The sequence below is a fragment of the Octopus bimaculoides genome, chromosome 5, assembly GCF_001194135.2.
Source record: "Octopus bimaculoides isolate UCB-OBI-ISO-001 chromosome 5, ASM119413v2, whole genome shotgun sequence".
Lineage (NCBI taxonomy): Eukaryota > Metazoa > Mollusca > Cephalopoda > Octopoda > Octopodidae > Octopus > Octopus bimaculoides.
In genome coordinates this window covers 118,058,620-118,067,653 of record NC_068985.1, presented here as the reverse complement: position 1 = coordinate 118,067,653, position 9,034 = coordinate 118,058,620, and the positions used below count along the sequence as shown (strand labels likewise).

At 39.4% G+C, this 9,034-nt stretch overlaps 1 protein-coding gene across 1 annotated transcript in view; it reads left to right on the top strand.

The window, feature by feature from the left end:
- Positions 1-5,440: 5,440 nt before the first annotated feature.
- Positions 5,441-9,034, top strand: part of LOC106877308 (brain-specific angiogenesis inhibitor 1-associated protein 2-like) — a 138,507-nt gene continuing 134,913 nt past the window's right edge. Inside the window, exon 1 of the mRNA XM_014926177.2 lies at positions 5,441-6,329. The gene's annotated coding sequence lies outside the window, so the exon portion shown is untranslated. The remainder of the gene's footprint in view (positions 6,330-9,034) is intronic.

The window sequence follows — 9,034 nt, the reverse complement described above, 5'->3', positions numbered from 1 at the left end:
ATATATATATATATATATATATATATATATATATATATATATATATATACGACACACACATATTTACATATATATAAATATATATGTATATTCTTTTATTCTTTCTTTCAGTCATGTGACTGCGGTCATGCTGGAGCACACACATCCACACACACACATATATGTACGTGTGAATGTTTGCATAATTACTGCCATACATGTATGCATACATACATACATACATTCATACATAAACACACGTACATAACCTGCACAGTCTTTACGTGTTTTATCTGTCAATGGATGTAGTGTCCCACTATCTTCCTTCTCTATGTAACCACGCACACACACACACACACACACACAAACATATACACACACACACATACACACACACACACATATATATGTGTGTATATATATATATAAACACATATTCATCTAAAAGTACTGGTATATATGTACACACACACACTGGCGTCTATGTATACATACCTTTATTTTCCTTCTACCTGGCTTGTCACATCACAGTGCTTGACCATTGACCTGTCACAAAATGAGCTTTTTTCTCACGCTCACTTTCTCTCTCTGTGTCTTTCTCTTATACTATATTACTTTTTCTCCCTCCTCTCTCTCTCTCTCTCTCTCTCTCTCTATCACTTTCTGTCTCTCATTTTTTTCTTGTCTTTCATCCTCTCTCTATATATATCTCTTTTTCCGCCCTGCTTCTATACCTCCACCCACTGGACCTACATACAGACCTTGTTTCTATTCTGCACCACGCCTGTTCTTTGTCTACTACTACTACTACTACTACTGCTGCTGCTGCTGCCGCTGTCCCATTCTCCAAATTCTTGTTCGCTACTGCTACCTCAAGAACTACAACAACCAACACTACCACTAACACAACCACCGCTACATTTTCGACGTCCTCTACAATTATCTTGGCTATCAGGAGACACTGGCCTGGTCGCTCGACTTGCTAAAAGTGACAGCCAAATCTTCCTCAAATCACACTCCATGTTAAAGGATACGCATTAAGATATGTAGTCCTAGAATCCATCCCTTCCTCTCGAAGGTGGGATAGTCGTGGTTGGATTTCATAAATCTTTTTTGTTTGGCTGCACCTGTGGAAATTTTAGTTTGGTCAAAATTTTAAAATTTGGTGTATTGATGTAATTTTCTAAGCTGAATCTCAGGAGATATTTTATTTTCCTAGAAAATTAAATTAAAAAAAAAGTTAGAGGTTTAACGTTTGATAATTTTTTACTCAAAATAATAAGCGAAAATGACTGCGTGGGTAAGCAGCTTGGTAACAGCTTGACTGATTACTATGGAAACAGGCACCTATATGCACGTGGCTTTCGATTGATTAAATTTACTCAAAATTTGCAAACTTTAAAAGCTATTAACTTTTTATTTATTGATTTACGGTGAAAATGAATTTCCTGTCAATGATTGCTTTACAAAACTACACCAATACGCTAAATATAAAATCGTTTGGAACAAAAATTGAATAAATTGAAAAGTGGCAGCCAAACAGAAGAGATCCCCTTTCATTCTGGGTTTGTTCGATCACATTGTCCTGAAGCAAAAAAGAAAACAAAAATAAACGTACTCCATCAAAATAACCACCACGTTCAATATACCACCAACTCATCATTAGTACAACCACCACCACCACCACCACCAACACTGCTATCACTGCCGCCGCCTCCACCAACACCATTACAACCAATTTCACTGTTACACTCTCCGTGCATACACCCCTCCACCGTCAACAAATCGCTAAATGCCCTCCTTTATATTGACTACTACCCCACCTCCATGAGGTTTACTGCAGGACCAAACCAATCCCAACTAGCGCCACCTAATCGTTTTCACCACCACCACTAATAACATCACTATTGTCATCACCATCCACATGTTGGCACTCCGTCGCTTACGACGTCGAGGGTTCCAGTTGATCCGATCAACGGAACAGCCTGCTCGTGAAATTAACGTGCAAGTGGCTGAGCACTCCACAGACACGTGCACCCTTAACGTAGTTCTCGGGGATATTCAGCGTGATACGGTGTGACAAGGCTGACCCTTTGAATTACAGGTATAACAGAAACAGGAAGTAAGAGTGAGAGAAAGTTGTGGTGAAAAAGCACAACAGGGTTCGCCACCATTCCCTGCTAGAGCCTCGTGGAGTTTTAGGTGTTTTCGTTCAATAAACACTCATAACACCCGGTCTGGGAATCGAAACCGCGATCCTACGACCGCGAGTCCGCTGCCCTAACCACTGGGCCATTGCGCCTCCACTCACCATCCACAATCACCAAGCCAACACCCTCCATAACTTACAACAGTCTGTCATGAAAGTCTTGGTCATCCGAGGATTCTATATCATTTTAGTAAAGTATCAAGTTGTCTCCTCATCGGACTGTCAGCCATGATGAAACAAAAGTACTGATCATTTGACTAGTGACGTAGCTAACAGGGGAGCGACGGTTCCCTACTGATCAGTTTTCAAATTTGTTTTAACGCTCAAGTTACCTATTGTCAGTAGTTGTAAGATTCATACGTAATGATATTGTTACTGAAACGAGTGGGTGCGTGGTAAGTAGCTTGCTCACCAACCACATGGTTCCGGGTTCAGTACCACTGCGTGGCACCTTGGGCATGTGTCTTCTACTATAGCTTCGGGCCGACCAAAGCCTTGTGAGTGGATTTGGTAGACGGAAACGGAAAGAAGCTTTGACCTTGTTTGTCCCCTCTGTGTGTAGCCCCTTGTGGGCAGTAAAGAAATAGGAAACGGAAAGAAGCTCGTCGTATATATATGTATGTATGTATGTATGTGTGTGTTTGTATTTGTCCCCCTACCATCGCTTGACAACCGATGCTGGTGTGTTTACGTCCTCGTAAATTAGCAGTTCGGCAAAAGGGACCGATAGAATAAGTACTAGGCTAACAAAGAATAAGTCCTGGGGGTCGATTTGTTCGACTAAAGGCGGTGCTCCAGCATGGCCGCAGTCAAATGACTGAAACAAATAAAAAAAAGTAAAAGAGTATGTAGAATACCATTACGTATATTATAACTAATGAAATATTTCGTGTAATATAAAGGAAATTAATTAAAGATTGTTTGGTATGTGTCACAGCACCTTGTTTTTTTTTATGTGCTCGCTCCCCACTAACTTTAGAACCTGCCTACTCTTCTATTTGTGACCTTCAAGTTAAACCATCACATGATGCAGGGAAAACGTAAAACATGCAGTGTACAATATAAATGTTATGCATCTCTGTTTTATAGTTGCATACTTAGACTGCTTGTACATCGTAGTTGTATGCTGTCAACTTAATGTGACAGTCCCCTGAAGGGAATAATACTACTGTTGATTAGACCTTATAAGCTGCACCTAGGAAGCTGACAGGGGACTGTCACATTAAGCTGACAGTATACAACTACTTCATCGTATCACTACTGCATAAATCTCTCTGAGAAATTTAGAAATGTATTATTTCTAAATATGCTTGTACATCGTTTTTAAAATTACGGTGACTTTCAGACTCATGTAGGATGAAGAAACCAGTTGCATTTTCAAAGAAGTTAGCTGCTGTTGTGGGAAATGTCAATCGTATGTGTGCTTGAAAGTAGCTGTACTTGTGATATAAACCAAATTGCATTTGTGGCAGAAGCTAGCTGTATTTGTGGTAGAAGGTAGTTACATTTGTGGTAGAAATCAGTTACATTTACAGTAGAAACCAATTGTATTTGCAGTAGAAGCCAGCTGCGTTTATGGTAGAAACCAACTACATCCGTGATCGAAGGCAGATACATTTGTGGTAGAAGCTAGCAAATTTGCAGTAGAAGCCAGTCGCATTTGCCGTAGTAAGTGGCTGCACTTGTGATAGAAACCAATTTGTGGTAGAAGCCAGCTGCATTTATAGTAGAAGCCAATTACATTTGTGGTAGAATTCAGCTGCATTTGTGGTAGAACCAAGATGCATAGGCAGTAAAAATTAACTGCACTAGTCGTAGAAGCCAATTGCATTTGTAGTAGAAACCGGCTGTATTTATTGTAGAAGCCAATTGCGTTTGTGGTAGAAGCCAGTTGCATTTACGGTTGAAGCCAGATGCATTTGTGGTAGAACCTAGCTACACTTGTAGAAGTCAACTGCACTTGTGGTAGAAACCAAATGCTTTTGTGGTAGAGGCCAGCAGCATTTGTGGTAAAAGCCAGTTGCACTTGTGACAAAAACCAACTGCATTTGTTGATCTCATCTTCATCGGTTGCCATTTCAATGATTCTGGTTAGAACTGTGGATTGGCAGAATCGTTTAAGCATTTATGCCAGCTCTTCACGATTTGAGTTCAAATTCCGCCAAACTTTCTATTTTATCCACCAAGGAAACCGCCCACTGATTCAAAGTTTTTAGCCTTGTGCTTATATTAGAAACAATTTTTTTAAATTATGGAAAATATTTATTCAGGCATGGCTGCATATTTAAGACGCTCGCTTTGCAGCCACGAAGTTTTGGGTTCAGTTCCACAGCACAGCACCTTGGGTAAGTATCTTCTACTATAGCTTCTGACCAACCAATGCTCTGTAAGAAAATTTGGTAGATGGAAACTGGGTGGAAGCCTGTCAAATATAAACGTTATGTGAAGGTGATTGGCTTAGCGGTTAAGATATTCGACCCACGATTGTAAGGTCGTGAGTTCGATTCTTGGCAGCGTGTTGTGTTTTTGAGCAAGACACTTTATTGCACGTGGCTCTAGTCCACTCAGCTGGTAAAAATGAGTTATACCTGTAATTCAAAGGGCTAGCCTTGTCACATTCTGTGTCACACTGAATCTCCCTGAGAACTACGTTAAGGGTGCGCGTGTCTGTAGAGTGTTGTTCCGTTGATCGGATCAACTTGAACATTCGTCGTCGTACCCGACGGAGTGCCGGTTATGTGTGTGTGTGTGTGTGTGTGTGTGTGTGTGTGTGTGTGTGTGTGTGTGTGTGTGTGTGTGTGCGCGCGCGCGCGAGCACGTGTTTGTCCCCACCACCCACCACTGGACAACCGCTGTTGATTTACGTTCTCGTAACTTAGTTCGGCGAAACAGACCGATAGAATAAGTAAAAGACAAATATTAAGCAATAAGGTTGATTTGTTCGACAAAAACCCTACAAGGAAGTGTCCCAGCGTTGCCGCAGCCCAATAATTGAAACAAATAGATGAAAGGTGTCTTCCCAATGAAGTCGACTAGGAAAATATTTATCCGAGCGATACCGGAATTGTCCGAAGTTATTCAGGTGAACTTTCATTCACCTGAATAATTATTGTTCAATACATCGAACTACAGGTGAGGTCAACAAAAAGAAAAAAAAAATTGATCACGTGATCCATGATAGTAAATATGTAAAACATACATACGACAACATAAATGTCGTACTGTCGCTACGTGGTTGTTCGACTAACCGATAGAAATAGCAGTCAAATTTCCTTTTAATCTCTAAGAAAAAAAGAAGAAAAAAAAGGAAGGAAGACACAGAAAAGTGTGGTCTTAGTATCTAAAACAAAAAAAACATGAAAATACAGGAGGGTGTCAGAATGTCTTCTGTTTGTAGGTCTCCTTGATCAAAGTTAACCTGGTAGCCGTGGTAGTAATAGCTGTAGTAGTGGAGGTGGTATTTGTAGTAGCAGTGGTGGTAGTAGTAGTAGTAGTAGTAACATCACAACCGCAAGAGTCTCAGCGACGACAGTAAGGGCCACCACAACAAGGTACAGCCGACACCACCATCAACATTATTATCACCGTCACAATTGCTAGTCAATACCACCACCACCACTATAACCATTCTTACTTCCTCTACTTGTCACTCTCCCTCTCTCTCTCTTTCTACCACAACCACCATCATCTCGATGACAACCACACAAGCCACCTTTCCTTACACGCCCACTATCACACTCCTATCACCATCAGCACCACGTTTCACCACCACCACCATCATACGCACAACATCCTTTAACCCCGCAATCTCTGCTCCACCGCCCTTATAACCCCACCAACAAATTCCTCCACCACCTCCACTACGTCCGCCACCGCCTCATAACGGCATTCCCTCCACTCATGACCCCAACCCTCCACTGTCAACCACGCTAACACCACCGTCGCCTTCATAACACCAAAACCGTCACCACCACCACCACCACTGCTACTACCGACACCGCCACTCTAAAGATACGACAACGACTAAGAAAAAATAACAAAAATCAATAACATACAACTGGACGATTTCGTTACTACTACTACTACTACTACTACTTCTGCTGTTGCTGCTATTGTAGTTTAGTTAAAGTTTTTACTAAAGGTGAGTTGCAAGGGCTACTTTGTTTTCTAAACGCATACACAAACTACATACATACATACCCCCACCATGCACAATACACAAACATGCACACACGCAAACACACGTTCATACACACACCAACATCTATAACAGACATGGACACCATATTCGCAAACATACATATACACGCACACGCATGCATACACGACCTACAACCCTTTTTTCTCAACGTACCCTACGTAAACTTTGAGCTGTTACCTTAAGCTGTTGCTTTCCCTACAGATGAACCCTGCTCTCGGATTTTTAGGGGTCTGTACGGTTACATTATGTGATAGATGCTCCCCCACCACTTATTTAAGATGTTAAGGTGTGATTTGAGGGAAATTTGATATTACTAGCAAGTTAATTAAACACGTAACGGCTTCAGCATTAGGGATTTCTGCGTGATCACTCGAACTGCTAAAAATAACAGCTAAATCTCCCGCAATTTGATCACTATTGTCTTAAAGTGGCCCACGAATGCATAAGATAATATAATTCTAGATGCACTGTCTGAAAAAAAAAATACGGTCTGAAACCTTTTAGTGATAGAAAAGCATTGAACATTTAAATAAATCAAACAAGTATAATACAAATTATAATATAATCCTAGATGCTCTGTCTGAAAGAAAAAAACGCTCTGAAACCTTTTAGTCACAAGAAAAGCGTTCAAATTATAATACAAATTTAGATTATATTACTAAAATAAAGTGATTGTAATTCTTATGATTTTTTTTATTCACAGAAAAGTATTTAAAATGCTTCGCACCCAAAAGTTTTGTTCTCCCAGGAACAGGAACAATTGCTGGTGCTTTTTAAGCGCTCTTGTTTCCGATGATATTAAAAATGCTTTTTCGTATGTAACTGTTAAAAGACATGTTTCTCTAAACAACGACCAAGATTATTTTAATTGCAAACACTATATTTTGATAATGTAATTAAATTTGTATTTTAAATTAATATATGTATTTTTACTTTTATGATAACTCCCAAAATGTTATGGTTATTGACGAAAACATCTTTTATTTTATATCCACTCATCAGAGCAACTTCCATTGTCATATATATATATATATATATATCATACACGTACTCACACACACATATATATACACATACACACATAATATAGGCACCTCCGCCTACATTATGTACATGTATATTTGTGTGTGGTTGTGTGTGTGTGTATATATATATATATATATATATATATATATATAAATACATGTACATACACTATACTGATATATATATATATATATATAGGCTTATATATGTGAGTGTCTTTTTGTGTCTGTGTTTGTACCCCGCCACCGCTTCCTCGTAACTTAGCGGTCCGGTAAAAAAAATAACCGATTGAATAAGTACTGGGCTTTAAAAAATGTCTGGGGTCGATTTGTTCGACTAAAACCTCTCAAGGCGGTGCCCCAGCGTGGCCGTAGTCAAATGACTGAAACAAGTAAAAGATAAAAGATATATAGCAGGTAGACTTTACGATTAGCTTCCCATATATATATATATATATGAACAAATTTCGAGCTAACCAGGTGTAACGAGAGAAGCTTGGATGAACAAATTTCGAGCTAACCAGGTGTTATGGGAAAAGCTTGGAAGTCTCCACCTGTATAATCATTCGACCTTCTAAAAATAACAACTAAAATCTTTCAAAATCAAAGCTTACTATCTATAAAAAGAAAAGAAAGATGCTTATCTTAGAAACCAGGTCTCTACCCATAGTTAAAAAAAAGAAAAAATGTAATTGTCACGGTTGAAAAACTCATTATAGCTTTCCCCATGTCAATCCTTTTGCAACGTGAGAAGCGTAAAATGGTTTCTTTTCATTTTCTTTCTTTCTCTTTTCCTTCCTTCCTTCCTTCCCTTATTGATATTTTGTTAAGTATATGTAAACGCCAACAATTTCAGTGAATTTTAGATGTAGTCCAATTTCACCAGTAGGCACAGGAGTGGCTGTGTGGTAAGTAGCTTGCTTACCAACCACATGGTTCCTGGTTCAGTCCCACTGCATGGCACCTTGGGCAAGTGTCTTCTACTATAGCCTCGGGCCGACCAAAGCCTTGTGGGTGGATTTGGTAGATGGAAACTGAAAGAAGCCTGTTGTATATATGTATATATAAATGTATGTATGTGTGTGTGAGTTTGTCCCCCAACATCGCTTGACAACTGATGCTGGTGTGTTTACGTACCTGTAACTTAATGGTTCGGCAAAAGAGACCGATGGAATAAGTACTAGGCTTACAAAGAACAAGTCCTGGGGTTGATTTCTTCGACTGAAGGCAGTGCTCCAGCATGGCCGCAGTCAAATGACTGAAACAAGTAAAAGAGTAAAAGAGTATGTATATACTTTAAGCAATAGAAATATCAGAAAATACTGTTACTCAGAGTTTCCCGTTCCCGTTTGTCGGACAGTTTTGTTTAGAATTCTAAACATTCTAATCAAAACTGTCCGACGAACAGGAACGTGAAACTGAGTAACAGTTTTTGTGATATTTCTGCTGCTTTTTAATAAAGCATATTACTCTATCTCTGGTTTTCGAGTACTATTTTTTCCACCTTGTTGCACATTTATATGCTTACTCCGGTATATATATGTATATATATATACATATATATGACGGGCTTCTTTCAGTTTCCGTCTACCAAATCCACCCACAAGGCTTTGGTTGGCA